This window comes from Parasteatoda tepidariorum, chromosome X1, assembly GCF_043381705.1.
Source record: "Parasteatoda tepidariorum isolate YZ-2023 chromosome X1, CAS_Ptep_4.0, whole genome shotgun sequence".
NCBI lineage: Eukaryota > Metazoa > Arthropoda > Arachnida > Araneae > Theridiidae > Parasteatoda > Parasteatoda tepidariorum.
This window is the reverse complement of record NC_092214.1, coordinates 37,805,241-37,827,440: the sequence shown is the minus strand read 5'-3', so window position 1 is coordinate 37,827,440 and position 22,200 is coordinate 37,805,241. Positions and strand designations below refer to the sequence as shown.

The following is a 22,200-nucleotide window of genomic DNA, read 5'->3' as shown; positions in this document are numbered from 1 at the left end:
TGTATCAATAAAAAATAAAGATATCCTGCTCTTTTGCAAAAAGTTAAAACAAATGCCTACAATATCGGAGCAGTACCATTGTGCCATTTTTACAAATCTACTTCAAAACTTTTAATTTTAGACAAAACATTTTAGATGTTAAAATACCAAAAAAAAAACTGTTTTACGTATTTATTGCCGCTGATCTGCTGATTCAAATATAGAAGAACATTTAAAGCAAATTGAATTTCAACTTGCTTCTTGGAAATGTTTTAGAAAATGGAAAGTCAAAAGTGAATCAAATTTGAAAACTTTCAGTGTGATTTTCGAAAAATAAATTTAACCATAGTAATAAAACAAGGTAATTCAAGTGACTAAATATGCTATAAAAATTACTTTTTAGCAGTGTACGTCATTTAATTTTTTATTGTTTTAAATTTTTAATATTGATTATGTCACAGAGAAAAAGATTCTGATAAAATTACCATATTGTATGGTAATGACATTTCTGGTTAAAAAAAAACAAACATAATTCTAGTAATAAAAATCACACACGTTAAAATGATGCAAAAAAATTTTATACCTTGCAATTCAAAATTTTTGTGAACTATTATAAACTAAAATGATAAAAACAATAAAAAAAATAATGAATGTTAACTAAAATTTATATTTTACGTGTAATTATATTTGGACAAACAAAATTTATTATTGTGTGCAAAAAATTTACAATTTGCTTAAAAAGTGTTCGTGTCTGATTTCGTAACTTAAAATATCGTCTGCACTAAACAATTGGCATATTTAAAAAACGCGAAAATCAGATCATTAGTTATTCTATTATTTTGGGTGGTACGTTTTTTTTTTTTTTTTTTTTTTTTTTTTTTTTTTTTTTTTTTTNTTTTTTTTTTTTTTTTTTTTGCATTGTGCACCATTTAAACCACGAAGTCGAACGCAAAATAAAAAAGTGATCACCCTGAATAACTTTTGATATAATAACCGGATTTTTAAGTACCATGTGACTCGATCTTAATAGTTCGAGGATCTGGTCCAAAATATACTACTTAATTAGTTCAAACGATATTTTGAGTTAAACGATGTTTGACACCAAAACACGTACTTTCTCTAAATAAACATACCCTTTTTGCGACGGATTTGGATTTTTGACCCTCAAATTATGGGGCTGTCCGCCATCTGTAAAATACAATCCCTATTATTTGATCATGAAATCGAAAGCTTAAGACCCCTTAATGGTAAATCTACATTTTGTGTATTTCACAGCATTTCGAGAACTTTTCAAGCAAATCAAAAATTTTTGCTTACAATATAAATGTATGAAATGTATGGAATGATCTTTATTTAAAGATCATTCCAAGCAAAAATAATTCTTAAATACTCTTATTGGTCTTTAATATTTTATTTAATAATAGTCAAAAAAATTTTTAACTGTTAGGTAGAAAACTTTCTTCTTTTAATTTTATAAGACAAAATACAAAATTTGAACGAAATTGGTCAAATAGTATCCAAGAAATAAAATTTTAAACATAATTTTTTTTTTTCAAATTTGATAACTCAGAAACTATAATTAACCTACTGGTCTCAAATTTTAAAAATTATGTAAAAAATTTTATAACCTGCAATTTAAAATTTTACCCACCATTAATAAATATAGTATTAAAAAATTAAAAATTATTATTAAAAATTATTTTTAGAATGAAATTATCTTTGGATAAACAAATTTTCAAATTAAATATGCAAAACCTTTTCAATTTGCTTAAAAATTAATCGAGATATGGCGATCTGTGCAAAAAAAAATTAACAATAACGGGTCCAAACATTTGAGTACTACTGGGTCCATGTTTTTTAGATTTTGGCTACCTCTATATTTTAAGGGTCAAGCATCCGAATCAATTGAAAAGAGAAAGTACGTATTCAGAGAAAGTACGGTTTTGTATCTGATTTAGTTACTTAACATATTATTAATTGGCATATTTGAGGTCATGCCTATTAATTTTGAGTCCCTGCACGCGATAATTCGATCATTAGATCAAAAGTTATTCAGGGTGTTCTGTTTTTTATTTTGTGTACTGTGCATTTAAATAAACAAACACATCTTTTGGAGAAGAAGGAAAACGGATTTCAATGGTTTATTCAGGATAGTGATCCCATTTTCTCACTTTTTTCTTATTTCACAATATCTGCGGAACCATTCAAGCAAATTTAAAAAACTGCACACATTTATATCCTAAGATAGCATTAAGCAAAAAATATTTTTATTACAATTAAGATTAATAACAAACAAAAACTATAATTGTTGGATATACAAATTTCTATATAATTTTAAACGGCAAAATTCAAAATTTTAAAAGATTTTATTAAATATTCTTGAAGAAAAAAAACTTAAAAATTCGATTTTCTTCGAGTTTTATTATTCAGAAACTTTCCAAACGATCTATATCATGAATAACTACAGACAATGAAGTAAATAACATTCATTTCATATCAAAAGAGTTATTAATAATTATGCATTTATTTAAATTTTTGAAATGCTGGCAAAATTTTCAAAAATATATAAAGCTGCTTTCAAGAGTAGATATGTGATCAATTCAAAAAATTCGAAAATAAGAATAATAAGACATAAACTGATTTATTCCTTCGTTTTTTTTTATTTCCCTCATCTATTATAGGTCTGTTATAGATTAAAACTATACATTCTTATTATCTATAATTAATCTGTTAAACTACAGTAGTAGTATTAAAGAGTTACGAAATTTAATAAACTGAAACCAAAATAAAAATCAAATGCAAAAAGCAAGTAAAAATTAAATATTTCCCACAATATAAAGAAAAAAGCGTAAATCTTAATATCTTCCCTTCGACTGTAAATACAGATAGCTCTGAAAAAAAATTCAGATAGTAAAAACTAATAGTAAATAATTAATTTACGAATAGTAAATAATTGATTTTCGTAAAAATGTAAAAATTACCGCATAATAAGTCGAGCGCGGCGCAGGACGCGCTGTGACATTTGTAAACAAGTGAACTTGAGCACTCAGTTGACTAATGGATTTGCTAACTCTTTATCAAAACACTTCAGCAAAATTTTATATTTTTAAATATTTGATTGGAATAATTTGTTTAAATTATGTAAGAAAAAGAATTAATGGTACTTTCGACGTAAATAGTTGAAATTGCAATTTATTTAGCTCTAATAATTTTTAATGAAGGTTGAAAAGGATTATTGACAGTTACGGAACAATTATAATTTATTTTATAACCGTCGCCGACCCAATTTTTGGGTTTACGACTACTATTGTTCAACGCCGTTGCTATGTAATTTTGAACCCAATCCAGAAGACAAGGGAACTTCTGGATCAAGTTTTGGGAGAAATTTTGCTTCGTAGAGGACTTTTTGTTGGAACTAACCCTCATTTGCGTTGCATGGAGAGGAAAACCATGGAAACCCTCCAAAGTTAGCCTGACGGCAAGGGGACTCTGACCCATGATCCGACTACCACTTAGGATATTTTATGTCAACACTATGGTCGGTGCAAACCGGATGCGAAAGTCGTATCGACCAGCCGAAGCTGGGATTTGAACCCGGTCACCTTATTCGAAAGCGAACGCTCTATCCTCTTAGCCATCATGGCTCAGTTATGGATCAATTTCATTTTACTTTATTTTATAATCGTCATTGAACGGCCGACCCAATTTATTGGGTTTACGATTACTAATGTTCAACTCCGTAGCCTTGTAGTTTTGAACGCAATCCAGAAGACAAGGGAACTCCTGAATCAAGTGTTTAAAAAAATTTGCCAACATGGAGGAAAAATTTGCCAACATGCCAACACCCTTAATAAAATGTTGAATTGGGCTATGTCCCTGTTCAAGTTAAACATAGTATAAGTGTAATTAAATTTTATAAGGAAAAATTTGCATGATATCATTGTCCAACTTTTACCCTATTAAGGTTGGAGAAAACTTGCGCAGTATTAAGGTTTAATGAAAAAGAAAGAAAATTTCTAACAGTGCAATAAGTAAATATCATCATCTTCATCAGTAAATATCTTTATCTATCCTGTTTGAATTTTATCGATTTAACACAAGTCACACATATTAAGTTTACATAGTTTATTGATTCAAACGTACTCGTTATTTGGAAAATCGTAATTTTTCAGAAGAGTGTTTATTCATTTCTGTTTGTTGATTATCTATCTCGGCTACTATTCACATAAGTTTAGAATGCTTAAAAAGTTAATTTAATAGTTTTTTCAATGTTATTATTCTTTCATTAATATATTTTATCTTAGTAAACTATGACGTTTAAACTTGTTGTTAAAGTGCAGTCCTTTTTGCGGAATATTTAGTTTTCCTACATAAGCTTTGCTTTAAAATAATTGAGAACTTTTTTCCTCTAGAGTTTATTCTACAATTGGAATAACAATAAAAGTAAATTTTTAAAAATCTATAATCAAACCTAAGTAAAGTGTTAAGAATCCAAATTTACCAACTACATGATTAATATTTTTTAGCATAAATTCGTAGAAATTCTAGGAGTTGTAAAGTATTATTTATCCTAATATAATAAGGCGATGCTTTCATTTTGACTTTCCTTTTAAGATATAGTGCCGTAGAATTACTCTATATGAAACTTCCCTATCATCAAAAGTTTGATATGAACATAAAAACATGAAGAAAACGAGTATCAAAAACTAAATCTAAAAATCGAGATTGCGAGGAAATAGACCTTTTCATTATGCTTTATTAATGATTATGATTTTATTAATTATCAAGCTTTACTAATAATTATGCTTTATCAAAATTTGGTTGAATTGTTAATTGTTGTATACACTAATGAAATTGCTTCTTTTTTAATGCATGCATAATAAAAGGCGTGTATTTGCTTTTTTGTTAAAATTGACTCAGTAGCCTACTTTATAAAATGAAGGTCCTTGCTATAATATTTGTCACTAGGTCATAACCTTTCGACAGCACCTTTCAAATGGAGATGCTTTCCCGATTTAGTAACACCAGAAAGAAGTCACTAGTCCAAGGAAACTCTTGGTCAACCTTGACTTTCAAAACTAAGGATAAGTTTGTTCCTCCTTTATTGACTATTAAAAGAAATATTCTAGAATATCAGTCAGTAGGATTTATTCTTCCAGTTCCTGGACATTATAAACCCGCAGGATGTCCTTCGGCTTTCACTATGCTAATGATGCCTTGTCCGGTTGCACAGGCGGAAGATCCAAAATTTACTTTCCCAAAGTTATTCACCTTGATTGTAAGCAAGACGAAAAGAATCTCGTAAAAATGTCAGTCCCCCATCTGCTATAGTACAACGTACTCTATGAATAGTCCGGAAGAAGCTGGGATATCAAGGTCTTGACAAGCTATTACAGGTACCTAATCTTTTTTTCTCTCCCTTTTTAAGGTGCTAGAAATTTCCCTGGAGTTCGTCATCGAAGAAAATTTTCCCTGCGAATATTCCCTTTTCATTTGAGATGCCTTGTTTGGTTAAAATTTAAATCAAAACTGCAACGCTGTTTAAAAAAATATTTATGCTTGATAATTGTAATTAATGTAGGTAAAGTCTTAGTAAAACTATTACACTGAGAAGAAATTCGGGTAAAATTATCGTACTATATGGTAATGACATTTCTGATAGAAGAAAAAAACATAATTTTGTTTAAGAAAACCAGAATATACAGGATTTAAACTATTGCATTTGGTAATTATTTCATTTAATTTTAAATTATTTTGTATGCTGCTTTATATGTACTCTTTTGGGATGAAGCATTTTTTTTTTCTTCCGAATTGAGGGATCAAAGTTTGAAACAATTTAACAACAAGTGAATTCATGTGGACACATCGTTAATTTGTTTTAATTAAATTTAACATCATCAAGCCATGGGAAAACGTTTAAAAATTTGTTTAAAGTTTAGTTTTAATGAACAGTATTTTAATTTTAACAAATAAATTATTTTATTTGAATATTTCCCAAAATTATGTAATTCGTGCAAACATTTTAATATTCCGTGCAAATAAATAAAAAAAAATGAAGAAACAGTGTAAAGTTTTGTCAGATTTAAGAAAAGTGAAAGATATTAAAATATGCATACAAAATTCAGGTATATTTATCTTAAAAAGCATACATTCTATGAAAATTATTTACTGTGCTAAATGAATTTCATGAAATTATATCTAGCCAATGATTTAGATTGGAAAATAAAAGGAATAAAACAATCTGATTTGTTGCTACTAATATTAAAAACAGTTTAATCTTTTCAGATCAATAAATCGAGGCTTAATATCTTGATATAAACTCAAATAGTGAAAAATATTAGTAGCCCTAGTCTTGATTATTTTATCCTTTTTATTTATTTACAAATATAAGACTTTAGCTAGATATAATTTCATGTAATTCATTCAATACGGTATGCATTATTTAAAAAATAAATCAATCTAGGTATTGAATGAATTGCAAGTAATTATATCTAGCAATTGTTTTATATTGGTCAACAAATAAAAAAATAAAATAACCTGACTGTGACTACTAATATTAAAAACAGATACATCTTTACAGATTATTAAATACAGGCTTAATATCTTGATGTCAACTCAAATGATGTAATATATTAGCAAGCCAGTCAGATTATTTTATTCCTTTCATTTATTTGCCATAGCTGGATATAAATTTCATGTAATTCATTCTACGTAGTACATATTATTTAAGGAATTAATATAAACTGTGTTGAATAAATTACATCTAACCAATGTTATATATCAGTAAATAAATAAAAGGAATGAAATAAACTGGCTGTCGCTACTAATATTAAAATTAGTTTTATCTTTTCAGATTATTAAATACAAGCCTAATACCTTGATTTCAACTCAAATGCTGTAAAATATTCACTAATAATCATATATTATTGTTTATTTGCTATTTACTAGTTACTAATTCATAATTAAAATACCTTTTCTAAAAAAATCGATTAATTTTAAAAGCAGTTTTATCTTTTCAGATTATTAAATAAAAGCCTAATATCTTAATTTCAACTCAAATGCTGAAAAATATTCACTAATAATCATATATTATTATTTGTTTGCTATTTACTAGTTACTAATTCATAATTAAAATACCTTTTCTAAAAAAATCGATTAATTTTAAAAGCAGTTTTATCTTTTCAGATTATTAAATAAAAGCCTAATATCTTAATTTCAACTCAAATGCTGAAAAATATTCACTAATAATCATATATTATTGTTTGTTTGCTATTTACTAGTTACTAATTCATAATTAAANTATAGTTCGTTCACCAGAAGTTGAGACTTGGCTCCACCTCCTGGGACGCAGAGTTCATTTCAGCGCGGGAGTTAGAAGAGAAACATCTCCGTTGTTGAAATTGAGACAACCCTTAATTTGCGCCAAACACGAAAAGTGAATTCTTTTTCAGTCACTTACTTTGCTTTATCATCTACTATTATACATTTTGTTACACTAGCTAATTAAATATAGTTTAAATTTAAAAACTGCTGTACTCCCAGCGAAATGACTCATAATAAAGGACAAAGTATTCACTCAAAAGAAAGAAATATCATAAAAAATGGTGCAAAATATCATCAAATTTATGAAATATTTATTGTTAAAAAAATGCACATAAAGCTTGCGAAATAAATATTTTTGCTAAACGATCGCCAAATAGCAAGATCGTTCAGGATTGCTCACAACCTTCTCCCAAAAATAGCGAAATAGTATCGTCGCATAACCACGTGATGAAGGCGGAGCCAAGTGCCAACTCCTGGTGAACGAGCTATAGCTATTGTTTAATATTGGTCAATAAATAAAAAAATAAAATAATCTGACTGTAATTACTAATATTAAAAACAGTTACATCTTCTCAGATTATTAAATACATGCTTAATATCTTGATGTCAACTCAAATGATGTAATATATTAGCAGGCCGGTCAGATTATTTTATTCTTTTCATTTATTTACCATAGCTAGATATAAATTTCATGTAATGAATTCCTCGCGGTACATATTATTTAAGGAATTAATATAAACTGTGTTGAATAAATTACATCTAGCCAATGTCATATATCGGTAAATAAATAAGAAGAATGAAATAAACTGGCTGTCGCTACTAATATTAAAATTAGTTTTATCTTTTCAGATTATTAAATACAAGCCTAATATCTTGATTTCAACTCAAATGCTGAAAAATATTCACTAATAATCATATATTATTGTTTGTTTGCAATTGACTGGTCACTAATTCATAATTAAAATAACTTTTCTAAAAAAATCGATTGCAATTTTAAAAACAATTTTATCTTTTCAGATTATTAAATACAAGCCTAATATCTTGATTTCAACTCAAATGCTGAAAAATATTCACTAATAATCATATATTATTATTTGTTTGCTATTTACTAGTTACTAATTCATAATTAAAATACCTTTTCTGAAAAAATCGATTGCAATTTTTTAAAAAAAAATTTATTGATTCCATTCTTACAAAACATAATATACCGGCTTTTGGGACATTGACATTGAACCTTCTTTCTATTTTTCCCTAACACCATCTTCTGAATTTCCCTTAATCTTACAATAGTCTTGCACCATGCGTGGGCACTTGGCGCGAGGGTGCTACGACCAGAGCTTCCGTTTCAAAATAAAAGAGAACTTGTGTGGGAAATTGGGGAAAGTTATATAGCAGATATTTTTTTCCATCCCAGGTCCATCATCATCTCAAACAGAAAGTTTTTACCAGCTGTTGTATAGGGCAGAGGGTCAGTGGGTACGATGCCCGATGAGTTCTTTCCGGTTTGTTTATATTTTCAAGGTTCGTTCACTTTTGGAAGAGATGGCTAGAGTGGTCAAAGTCACCTTACTATATTTACTTAATAGACATGACATTGACAAGTTGACAAATATGGATAGAGTACGTTTTACAATAGATGAGTAAGTTGAGAAGTAAGGAAGACTATTGTGGTTGTGTTCTTCGTTTCTGAAAAGAATTATGGGATGTAGATGACATATGAAATTTGAAATCTACCTGAATATCTGAAAAATATCCAACTATTTCATCGTTTATTAAAATAAAAATAGTGAAATTGATAGTAATGAAAAATTTTATAGGTACTAGTAAATTCTCAACTAAAAAAGAAATTATTTTCAAAATAGAAAAACTAAACAATTGAACTATTAATTAAGTACTTTAGGAGTATATTCTATATTATCCTATAAATACAGGAGGCTTCAAAGTTCACGGAAAAATTAATTTTGATAGAAAGTGCTGATTTTTAATTCAAAATTTAGGTTTTTTTTAATTGATTTATTAATAAACAGAATAGGTTTATGAATGGAATTTCATATCGGATAAATAGCCCTCTTGATCATGCCAACATATAAATTTCGCAATTGCATGAATTATTTCAAAATATAAGTTGAGCACCCGAGTGATTTTTGGGTTTATGACTATTAATGTTCAACTCCGTAGCCTTGTAATTTTGAACCCAACTCAGAAAAGAAGACAGCTCATGGAGAAAGCCTTGGGACAGTTTTGCCTTCGGGAAGGTCTTTTTTATGGAACTAAACCGCATTTGCGTTACATGGAGAGAGAAACCACGAAAATCTCCCGGTGAGGAATTCTAACTCGTGGTTCGTCTACCACTAAGAATATTTTACGTCAAAACTATAGTTGGTGTGAACCGGGAGCAATTACGTATTTACAATTTTACATAAATAGAATTTATTATCATAATTTCAGCTTTCTTTTTAAATTATATTTAAACCCACTTTCTTGACCTCAGTTAGGTCATCATAAATTACAATGTTTCTACTTGCTAGTTGAATTAAAACACTAAATTAAAAATAATTTTGTTCAAAGAAATTAATTTCAATTAAATTAAATTAAAACAGTAAATAACTTCTTCTTTTTTTTTTAAATTAGTTAAATAGCTTGCATTAGAAAATTAGTTTTTTCATGGCTGTCCTTAATGCTTTTACACTTATTATTTATGCGTTCTACTTCTTAATTAAAACGTTCTTTTTGACAAAGATTACTGGAATATAATGTTATTAATATTTTCACTCTTGGTATTGGTCTTTTTTACCAGTTTTCTTTTTTTTTTTTCCTTTCTTTTTTAATTGTTATTTAAGAATTTTGTACGCGATATTAGTAGACTTTTTTTTAATTTTTTTTTGTAAATTTTTAATTTTTTTAGTTTTGTGGCTCCTTTCTAAAAAATCGTCTAAATTAAAAATGCAAGTGGTCCATGTTAGAAAAATTGAATAGAATAAAGAGATATAAAAGGAATGGGATAGAATATGTTCGGCATTTAAATTCAACGAAATTTAAAAAAAAAAAACATGTTAACAGAAAAACTATGCAAATAAAAAAAAACAGTACCATGCAATTACTATTCCGAGCAATAAAAACTAGAACCCCACGTAGTATAGTTAAAAAGCTCAACGTTGGCATAGAGAAGCTGGTATAAAAAATAAAATGTACCTACCAGGTTTCGAACCTGGGACCTTCCGCGTGTTAGGCGGATGTGATAACCACTACACCATAGGTACGCAATATTGCATCTCTACTATTTAATAATATGATTTAATAGTATGTTTTGTATATCTACATGTTAATATATGCTGAAATATAAGGGAAAACACCGCAATCATTAACAAACTAAAAAATTTTAAAAAATAAAATAACTTAAAGCTTCTCTATTCATTTTAGCTCTTATTTTCTGAAACAAAAACTATGGGAATAAATACAAATTATTTGTACAACATACAAGTTAATAAAGATTTCTTCTACACGCAAACCCATAATTTGATTTTAATTCTCAATAGAAATTAATAGCAATCATGACTGAAATAAGTTTTTGAAACAATTCAATATTTCAGAAAAATTTTAAATCCTCTTTTTTTAAAATTTCTCAGCAGAATTTTCGTATTTTACCAAAAGTTCAATATGAAGGAGTTAGAAAGTGAAAAAAACCTAGTAGGTATGACATATGAACCTAGGAATGATCTAGGTACGACATCGACAAAATTAAGGTCTTTCATTAAAACTTATGTTTTGTTTACACATTGCACAGTATCGGGGGCGTAGTTCAGATGGTAGAGCGCTCGCTTAGCATGCGAGAGGTACCGGGATCGATACCCGGCGCCTCCATTTTCAGTCAGATTGTAACATTTTCTTTTTCTCGATTATATTAACTCTAATCTTTGTAAGAATGAAAGCAATTCTATAATGTTGTAAATTTATTAATGTTTAATAATTAACTTTCATATTTGAATTCATCGCAAAATTCCTTACATACTATTTTATTCGAAATTATTGATTTTGAAATTAATTAGCATTTATAAATAATCTATGATATGATTCGGGATATGGCGAATAAGTTGTTAATTTCCATTTATTTTTGGAATCACGGTGATGAATCTCTTGCTGATTCGTTTCTTAATCTCGGTTTTTATTCTCCGAAAGTATAGCTACTCTAGGAAAATTTCCCAACTGTTGAACGGATCATAGGGTAGAGCTCTGTCTAACTAACAGTAAAAGGTTGATCCAAAGATCCTCTAGTCTTCTGAGTTGGATTCAAAATTATGAAGTTTCAGAGTTAAAATTAAGGTCCGCTAATCAGCTTTATGGATTAAATGCTCAGCACTAATTTTAAGACAAAATTAATTAACTGTGTGTTGGGTTTCTCAGTTGCAAGATAATGCGCTTTGAAATTTTTTTTTAAAAAAATCTATTTAGCCATGATCAGAGTTATTGCATTCTTTATAACGTTGATCAGAATTTACAAGATTGTTTTTCAAGCAGTATTTTAAATCTTTTTTTTTTTCAGAATGTGTTTTCCGAGTAAATTGCAATACTATATAATTGAATAAAGCTGTAAAAATTATCCGGACTTTAAAAATCGAGTATCAGTGTATGTTACAGTATAGCTTCGTTACAATATCTTTTCGACTTTTTCTAAACTTTATTGTTTTATTACAATACATGATTCATAATTGCAAAGAAAAGTTTACTAGTGCTTCAATAAAGTTAAGTAGAATTACTTTTCATTTCTAACATTGCGCACATATTTTCTTATTTTAAAAGCATATGTTTTACCAACCATATGAATGGGTGAATTTGTAAAATAAAGAGTATTCTGCCTACTGTGTTTGGCATTATCAAGTATATATTCTTCCTATTTAAATGTATTGCTGTTTTATGCATTAATCTGTTCCAATCTGCAATTTTTTTCTGTTCTCAGTTTTTTCTGTTGTTGAAACCTGGAATTTAAAAATAAAATAAATAAATAAAAATAACTTTCCACTTTATAAATATTTCTGGAATATAATGCTATAAATATTAATAATATCTTGGTATTGGTCTCCCCTTTTTCTCCTCCTCCTCCTCCTTTTTCTTCTTTCTTTTATTTATTTATTTTTTTTTTTTTAAATCTTTATTTTAGAGTTTAGTTCAACGATTAAGTCGAAGTTTTGTTCCATTTTAAATTTTTCATTTCGCGCCTTGGAAATTTGTTGTTTTTTATAGTGAAAAAACGCGTAAAAAATGCTTGGGAAAATGGGAAAAATTGAATGGAATAGTTGGAATAGAAAATCTACGACATTAAAATTAAAAAACAAAAAGTTGATAAAATATAATCTTTGTACCTACCAGGTTTCGAACCTGGGACCTTCCGCGTGTTAGGCGGATGTGATAACCACTACACCATAGGTACTCGTTTGATTTGTAGTTTGTTTAGTAAGTGAAGTAGTTGATTTCCTCTCAAAATTAATAAATGTTCTGAAAATTTTTTTAATATATGGTACTTTTCGGTTAGCAGAAGGCAAAGAAAATCGACTATTTTTTTTTATTTAACTTTTTCTTATTTTCCCATTTTTTAATATTTTTTAAACTAAATTTAGTTAAGAGAAAAAAAGAAAAAAGAAATAGTAAAAGAAAATTAAAAAAAAGTTATGAAAAGTTGGCGTAGGTCTAAAATTTTTGGCATTCTTTCTCTTTTACCCGGCTAACGGAAGGGCACCAAATAGTTTCAGATACTTTTAGAAAGAATTGACTAAAAGGCTAGCTATCAAATCAAAGTATCTTTTCTAGAAAAGCTTTTATTTTTAATCACATTTTTTAATTTTTTTTTAAGACTTTTAGCCGTGTATACCTAACAATTAACATAAACATTAACAAATTAACATTTCTATCGATTCGTAACAAAATAGCTAAATCTTCTCGATTTATTTGAAATTTATTTAAGCTCTTATTTTCTGAAACACAAACTATAGAAATGAATGCAAATTATCTATACAACATACTAGAGATTTCTTTTATATGTAACCACAAAATTTACTTTTAGTTCTCAGTAGAAATTAATAGTAATTATGACTGAAATATGCTTTTAAAACAATTCAGAATTTCAGGAAAATTTTTGATCCTATTTTTCAAGTTTCTGTGTAGATGCTTCAACCCTTACAAAAAAAAAATCAATATTGAGAAATTGGAATGCAATGTAGGCCTTGCTATGATACCTACAAAATTAAGGTATATAAATAATATCAAGACATTAAAGTTTTTATTTTGTTAACTATACCTAACTATCGGGGGCGTAGCTCAGATGGTAGAGCGCTCGCTTAGCATGCGAGAGGTACCGGGATCGATACCCGGCGCCTCCATTTGATTCTTTTAATTTTTCTCTAATGTAGTGAGATTTACTATTTATATTAAAATATGAGAATATAATATAATATGAGAATAATGACCTCTTTTTTAAAATTGCTATAAACCAGATGATTAAAATTTTATTTCTCTTTTTCTCTGTGAAAATATTTTATTATTGTTATTCATAAAGCAACACAGGTAGCTTCAAATAAATCATCCAGATTAGCAGGAAATATTGCCTAGATGTTGCAAATTCCTTACATCCTATTTCATTCGAAATTACTGATTTTGAGATTAATTAATATTTATAAATAAAATATGATACGATTCAGGACTATTAAGATGTTACTTTCCATTTATGACGGCGGTGAATGGCTCGCTGATTCGTTTACTCTCGATTGGTAGAGTTCTGTCTAGCTAACCGTGAAAGGTTCGCTCCATATTAGACAAATACCAGTTAATTTCACTAAAAATCGGGGATGCCTGCAGGATGGTACCGAGGGGGGCGAAGTAAAAACAATTTTGCGAGGCCCAAAGTTGTCTAAGCTAGAATGAAATAAGCAAGGGGTTTACATTGTGCTTATATATAAGATTGCTATTTAAATAAAAAAATTTGGTATCTATATTTGTGTTTGACAGACTACGGGGGGAAAAGCTTTTTAAATTTCAGGGGGATGTCGCTATCAGTTTTGGGTGGGTGGGGGATGAGCACCCACCCAAAACTATATTATATATATAAACTATATTATATATATTATATATATATATAATATATATATATAAAAGTTCTCAATTATTTTCCTTGAACTGAACTTGAAGAACTTTGCAACCCACTAGCGTACACCAGTCACNTATATATATATATATACATATATATATATATATGCGGAGAGAGAGATGGATAAGCAAATCGATAGATAAATAGATATAATACATGAAACAAAGTACTAGACAAAAAACGCTACGTCCTGATTAACTTTTGATCTAATAATTAGATTTACCTGTACTAAGATGTAATTTTCATGGTTCAAGATGTATGCTAATTAGTGTGTGCAAACAACATTTTAAGTTAGGAAATCAGACAAAAAATTTTAAAAAAAATAGATAAATATTAAATGCAGCTAATCTTCAATCTAGAAAATATGGTTGTAATAATTTTGTCTGGAGGGCTATTAAAAGTTTGAGATCAATGTATTGTTTTTTATTTTTTTGCAAAATTAACCATATCTTCGAAATTATTCAAGCAAACTAGAGAATATTTGCCCGAAACGTGAAAAATAGTTTGTACAAAGTATCGGATTCGTTGATACACTGGCTGGTTTACATGTAAAAGTAATAATGATAATAATTATTGTTATTATAATAATGATTATTATTATTATTACTATTGATTATTTCTTATTATCTCCTTATAATAATTATGGAAAAAAATTTGAATTGTAAGGTATAAAAATTTTTACATCTTGTGTAAAGTAATTTTACAAAATTTGACAAAAATTCAGAACTTGAATGATATCGGTTGAAAAGTTCCTGAGCTATAAATATTTCAAGAAGTCGTATTTTTAAATTTTTAGTTTTAACAAAATATTCGTCCATTTTAATTTACTTATTTCAGTGATCGGGTTTTGTGATATAAGTTACATTAACGAACATGATATGTATATTTTTAATATACATTTCTCAATTTATTTGTTATTCTGGTTCTGATATTTGATATTAATTTTTTTCCCTAAAAATTTTTGTGTTAATATATTTAACCGGAACAAGCTAACTAATGACGCAATCATTTTAAGAATTAACTATAACTGAAAAGGGACAATTATTGAATTCTTTATTTCCGAAGCTTAAAATTTTGTAAAGTGTAGCTTCATTAGTTTAAAAGTAAAATTTTTCATTTTTAATTGATTCTTTAAATTTTATTTTATAGTTACATACATGATTAAACAAAAGTTTACAGAGCGTGCTTACTAATGAACTCTTAATTCATCTTTATTTTTTTTAAGTTCAATCAGTTTAAGATGTCTGGTTCATAATAGCATGATAATAGTTCATAATAGCAGAAAAATAGCATGCCCCTCTCAAATTAAATGTTTAAATGAAAAGCTTGTGGCAATATAATAAGTCGCAATTTCAAATTGCTCAGCAGAACATTTTGGGTGAAAAACATCGCGATTTCCATGTAAGCGATATGATTTCTTTATGTATTACGCTATTATTATGTAGAAACTCGTAAAGTACCTACCTTGAAACAATACTAATTACTGTTTGGTGAAAAAGGCTACTTTTCTCCAAGGTGTAGACTAGCTTTATTGTGTATCAATTCTTCAAATACTGCCATTGATAAATTCTGTTTATATTTTAATGCAACGTAAATAATATAGTGGATTCTCATGATTGGATTGCATTTTGAGGATCAGCTGTTTATTATTCCTGTTATCTTTTGTTTCGGGAGAGGGAACCCTTAAAATCCAAAAACTGTAAAAAAATATTTAAGCTGAATAAAGCTCTTGAGTTTGCGTTAAGATTAGCGTTGTGTAACTAGGACAATTTTTTAACGAAATGACAAGAAATTAAATAATTAAATACAATTAAAAAGATGAAAATCTTGAAGAAAATATCTGATAACTCATCACTGATAAATGTAACTTTTAACTGTTACGTAAAGAAAATTCTTATTCTTGTTATTTTTTGTTTCGGAGGAAAAGGGCGTAAAAAGGTAAAAATCGTTAAAATATGTCTGTGCAAGGCAACATGAAAATTCCTGTGCTGTTCTTACATTTTAAAAGGGGTGTGATAGAAAAAAAAAGAATCTGTAGAGCGCGATAATAAGACATTACTTAAATTTTTGTATTAACTTACATTAAGAGGGAAAAGAAAAGAAAATAATAAGCGACAAAGCACAAAATGATTAGTTTAATTAATAGAAAGAAAACTAAAACTAAACAAAGAAGAAAGTTTATCGTACTATTAATGCTAAAACGTTTTTTATAATTAATAGTTAGAAATAATTGTTTTTACATAATCGAAATTGAAATACTTTCATTGGTAAATTAATTAAATTTCATAAATTAAGTTAGTTGTGGAGGCTATTTACAATCCACTCTGAATTTAGTTTCAAATTAAACTATTATTTTATTTTATTTTTAATTAAATAAAAACTATCTTTGCGTTTACCAAATCTAAAACATAATAAATGTGAATAGTCCCTCTCTCTCTCTCTATCTCTAACCATCTATCTATCTATCTATCCATCTATCTATCTATCTATCTACATTTCTTTTTTAACTTGATAATTAATTTTTTTTAAATACATAATAATCGAAAAATAAGGAAAAAAATTTATACGGCATTTTGTTCAATAATAGTTAAAGTCGCACCTCTTTATTTATGGAGTATCTAATGTTTCATATTTTTCTCCTCTGTTTTGCAAAATATATGCAGTTGTCTCACATCACCTTGACCCAAACAGATCTTAATTTTAAAATTCACTATTTTTTTTTTAAAAAAACTTTTTAACTACGTTTAATTAGTATTCTGAATAAGAATACTCTATCATTCAGAAAATAGGTTAAGTAAAGGCTAAAAGTTTAGATTTACATATAATATTATGTAAACCTCCTCTTGTAGTAAACTTAAGACTATAAAAATAGATCGTCGTAACAAAAAAGAAGAATTAATTATACAAAAATTCTTCACCAATCGAGTGTTTTATTGTCTTTATGTTATAAAGGGTTATGCAAATAGGGAAGGTTTAATGTTATTTTACGCATACTGAGATGATTAATTTACTAACATTATTTAATATTAAAAAAAATATTTTTATCTTCAGAATATAAAATTAAAAGTAAAATAAACAAATTGAAGATAAGGAATGTTAAAGAGAAAAGGTTAACAAGGCGGAGACAGAAACACGGCTCTTGGATACACATAAACAAAACATTAAATATATTTTCTGAAAAATAATGTTTATAGAAGTCACAATTTATTTTTTAAGGACGGATTTACAGAGCGTAAAAAAAATAGAAGGACTATCCCGAATAACTTTTGATCAAATCATCAGATGTTCACGTTCTAGGACTCAATCTTAATGATTCGATGAGGTGACCTCAATTATGTTAATTAACTAGTGCAGACGATATTTTAAGCTACGAAATCAGACATAAAAATATACCTTTTTTAAATAAAAATACGGTTTTGTATTTTTTTGTCTTTTGACTGATTTAAATTTCTGACCCCCAAGGGGTAGCCGCTATCTTAGAAATATGTCCGCCATAGTTTGGTCAGGAAAGCGATTCTTTGAAACCTTAATGTTAATTTTATTTTTTGCGCAGTTCGCTGTATTCCGAATTGAAATAATTTTCCACGCAATTAAGAAATTCTTTTCTCCAAAGATAATTCTATGCAAAAAATAACTTTTAGTAAATATTTACTATTTTTATATTTTATTTTCCGAGTATTATTTTATTTAATAATAGTCGAAAAAATTTTGATTAGAAAGGCATTTTTTTGTATAATTTCAAAGAATGTAAACTTATTTGGCAAAATTCGAAAATTTGTGGGAATTTGATCGAATAGTTCCAGAGAAATTGAATTTTTAAAAAGTCGTGCACTTAAAATTCAATTTCTTAGCCACTATTCAGCCAATTTTGCTCAAATTTTTGTATTTTGCCGTGTAAAATTGCTTTTTTTCAAATGAAAAATTGCGTATCTTACAATTCAAAATTCTTTCGACTTTTATGTAATAAAAAATTTAAAAATACTAAAGATTTGCGAAAAGATGTATTTATAAATGGTATATAATTTTTTTCAACATTTTAAAAAATGCAAATTTGCGTGGCAAAATTCAAAATTCGTGGGAAATCGACTTGAGAAATCGAATTTTAAAAAAAGTATTTTAAAAATTCGATTTCTCAGGTACTATTCAACCAATTTTGATCGAATTTTTCATTTTGCCAAGTAAAATTTCATTTTTTAAAATGAAAAATTGCGTAACTTACAATTCAAAATTTTTTCGACTATTATTAAATAAAATAATTAAAGATTCTAAATATTTACAAAGAATTATTTTTTGCATGGTTTTATTTTTGGATAAAGAAATTTTATAATTGAGGGCAAAAAATTTTCTATTTCCTTAAAAAGCTCTTGAGATATAACAAAATCCAAAAAAAGTAAAATCAACATTAAGATGTCGAAACTTTGAGACCATATTTCCCTGATCGCGGCTACCCCCTATACTTAAGGGTCAGAAAATCGAATCCATCGAAAAAAAGGTATGTTTATTCAGAGAAAGTACGTTTTTGTATCTGATTTTGTAATTTAAAATATCGTTTGCACTAATACAATAACATATTTGAGGGCACCTCCTCGAACCATTAACATTGAGTCCCAGAACATTAAGATCCGATCATTAGATCAAAAGTAATTCAGGGTGGTCTGTTTATTTTTTGCGCACTGTACTTGTTTCGAAAATTTGTGTAATAATTTTTACAGAATCAGATGCCATTATACTAAATTGGAGCAGAATTTTATAGTATTGTTTGCACAATATAAAATTTAGATAAAATTCTTAGTTTTGTCGGTTATGTACTGAATAAGATTAGTTAAGGAAAATTCTATTCTAAGAAATAAAAATAAACAATGACATAGGATTTTCTATTGCACTAATTTTCGATTGAAATATAAGACAAGGATTGCAAAAATTAGATAATAAATTGAGTCAGTTCCGCGATAAATTAAATAAATATAATTCTTAATTAAACCATATACCGATAAATAAATTAATAAAATCATAACTTAATAAAACCATAATCCATGTAACAGGTCCTACCAGATTCTGGGGGTCTTACCAAACATATATATATTTATAACTATATTGACAAGAACAGATATATATTTATAACAATATTTAAATAATAATAGAATTTAATTTTTGTTTTATTTCATTAAATTAGTAATTAAAAAAACAAATTATTGTAACAATTTGGCCAGTACTGTACTGATTAAATTTATATTTATGAATTTAACATTTAAAAATTGTATGGTTAATAATGAATAAATAGTACAACAATAATGACGATTCGCTTCAATTTAACAAAATCAGTCTATCATTCATTGTTATAATAAGGCGTCATGAAGTCATAAGTGCCGCATACATTTCTAACAAAAATTTGAATTTTGATCCTACAACTTTGAGTAATAGCGTTAAATTAGAGAGAAGATCCACGTTTTTATAATTATTTTCCAATACCATACTTATTAAATTTATTTCAGAATTTCCATTTTATGTTCATGAATTTTACAATTGAGAAATTATCTGATTGTGCCAATAGTGAACCAGAAAGGTATACATTTTTGCAAATTCATACTTAATACCTAATACTAATAGTACCTAAAACAATCAACATATGTATGGAATAAATGTTGATAATTTACATTTACTAATTCCTTATTCTTTTTACTCCAACAAAATTAGAAAATGATTTATAAATTGACACATACATTTTAGATTTAAGTTAATTATAAATTTAAAAAAATTAATACCTTTCTTCAGAAGCTAATTACAAAGGAAAATCTATTTGATCGAAACTTTGAAAACGAGTTTAATTAAGCATTTCAAACCCTATTGTTTTTCAAAAGTATTAAAACGATAATGTCTTTTACAATTATCTCTGAGTACAGTTTGTTTTAAATATTTTTGGTACCTGTACCAAAATTAAAATTCATTGCAACTAACTTAATTTTGACTTTATCTTTTTAGTCTACCTATTTATTTATTTTGCAATTTGACTGGATTATTATAAGAAGATTTTTTTGAATTATCTGAATTAGTAGTGCCATCTAGTTTTCATCGGAAGCACTAATATAAGTTTGAAATCTGAATACTAACATGTAACCATTTATTAACATTTATCGGAATAAAAAATTGCTAAATATAAAAAGCCTTTTTAACAAAACATGTTTCTGAACTAATATTTAAGCAATTATTAACAATCAAAAACATCTATTTATCTATTTATTTTTAGACATAAAATCTCAAAAAACATAAGCTATTAAAGTTTAGTAATGAACATATGATTCATTATTAGGACATTTATTTTCATTAAACTGTATCTTATTGTGTTCTGCATTTCAGCTGTTGAATTTTGTACTTTACATTAAAATATAAATGAACTAAACTCACTCGAATTTTATGAAATTAATCAAAAGATTTAATTTTGAAATTCTTATAAATAAATAAATATTTTCTTTCGAAAAAAAAGAAAGAGATTAAGTTCATGTATAAAAAAAAATTATTTAAATTTTTTTTAAAAAAATGCTTGTGAATAAGAAGAAATTTAAATGAACTCATCTGAATCGATAATAATTTGCTCAATAAATTTTCAAACGCACTATTCTTTAATAACTTTTGGTTTTGTATAAGTTTTTGCGAAATCTTTAAAGTTTTACTAGTCATATGCATATAAATGCGTGCACAAGCAGTTTAAAAAAATAGTCAAAGAAATTTATGTCAGAAATTAATCCTAAAGTAATCAATGATCAAAGATATAGAGATAAAAAGCATTTTTGTGGAACCACACATAGGCATAAAGAGAAAAGAAAAAGAGAATTTAAAAAGCAGACAGCTTTTTTTTCTTCACTTTTTTATTCTTATTTATCTATTAAGTTCCGTGTACAATTTGAACAGTATGAAACAAAATAATTAGTACCACTCTAAAAGACTTGGCGTAATAGTAATTAAAATCCGCTTTTCATTGAAATAGTCAAGTCCGAATCGCAACACTATAAAACTGATTATTGAATTTATATTGTTAAATTGTGTAATCATTATTTTATTAAATTACCTCTCAAACTCATAAGTTTATTAATGAATATATATATATATATATATATGGAACCGGAAAGTAATGTCGTTTCGGAGCTTTTAATATTTGTTATCAAGATTATATTTTTAATCGATGTGTTCACCCTAGCAACTACCTTTCAATGTCGCATCGAAAATGAATCGAAATTAATAAAAAAAATGAATATTGTATATATATATATATATATATATATATATGTTACCGTTAAAGTATATAATGCAGTTATTTCATAGAATACCTAGTTATTCCATGAAATAACTGATCGTGTCCGTTAAAGTGTGTAATATGTTATTTATTTGACACTTTAACTAGTTATTCTATGAAATAACTAGGTATTCTATAAATTAACTAATGAGAGACAGTTAAAGTGTAAAATAAACAATTTATCTAAAATGAAATAACTAGGTATTCTATAAATAAACTAATGATAGACAATTAAAATGAAAAAGAAGCAATTTATCTAATTTATGCAGCGTATAAATGGTATTTATGGAAACGTACCATAAAATCATTTGTTACAACAAGGATTACTAAAATGACACTTGGAATTACAAAGAACATTATTTCTAAAACAAAAACATTTTTTGTTGACACACTGGGTTTTAAACGAACATTTTTTAAATCCCTGACTAGTACCTAAACTTTGAGCTGTAGCAACCGACCGGAGCCATATTTCTAC

At 27.1% G+C, this 22,200-nt stretch overlaps 1 long non-coding RNA gene and 4 other non-coding genes across 5 annotated transcripts; 2 read left to right on the top strand and 3 right to left on the bottom strand.

Moving 5' to 3' along the window:
• Positions 1 to 10,489: 10,489 nt before the first annotated feature.
• Positions 10,490 to 10,562, bottom strand: TRNAV-AAC (transfer RNA valine (anticodon AAC)). Its single transcript has one exon. It is a non-coding gene; the product is annotated as a tRNA-Val (tRNA).
• Positions 10,563 to 11,090: 528 nt separating this feature from the next.
• Positions 11,091 to 11,163, top strand: TRNAA-AGC (transfer RNA alanine (anticodon AGC)). The gene has a single exon. It is a non-coding gene; the product is annotated as a tRNA-Ala (tRNA).
• Positions 11,164 to 11,957: 794 nt separating this feature from the next.
• Positions 11,958 to 20,415, bottom strand: LOC122270250 (uncharacterized). Its single transcript, XR_006225699.2, has 3 exons — positions 20,200 to 20,415; positions 15,902 to 16,134; positions 11,958 to 12,275 (listed from the first exon to the last, which is right to left on the bottom strand). It is a non-coding gene; the product is annotated as an uncharacterized lncRNA (long non-coding RNA).
• On the bottom strand, positions 12,655 to 12,727 carry TRNAV-AAC (transfer RNA valine (anticodon AAC)). The gene has a single exon. It is a non-coding gene; the product is annotated as a tRNA-Val (tRNA).
• On the top strand, positions 13,601 to 13,673 carry TRNAA-AGC (transfer RNA alanine (anticodon AGC)). Its single transcript has one exon. It is a non-coding gene; the product is annotated as a tRNA-Ala (tRNA).
• Positions 20,416 to 22,200: the final 1,785 nt, after the last annotated feature.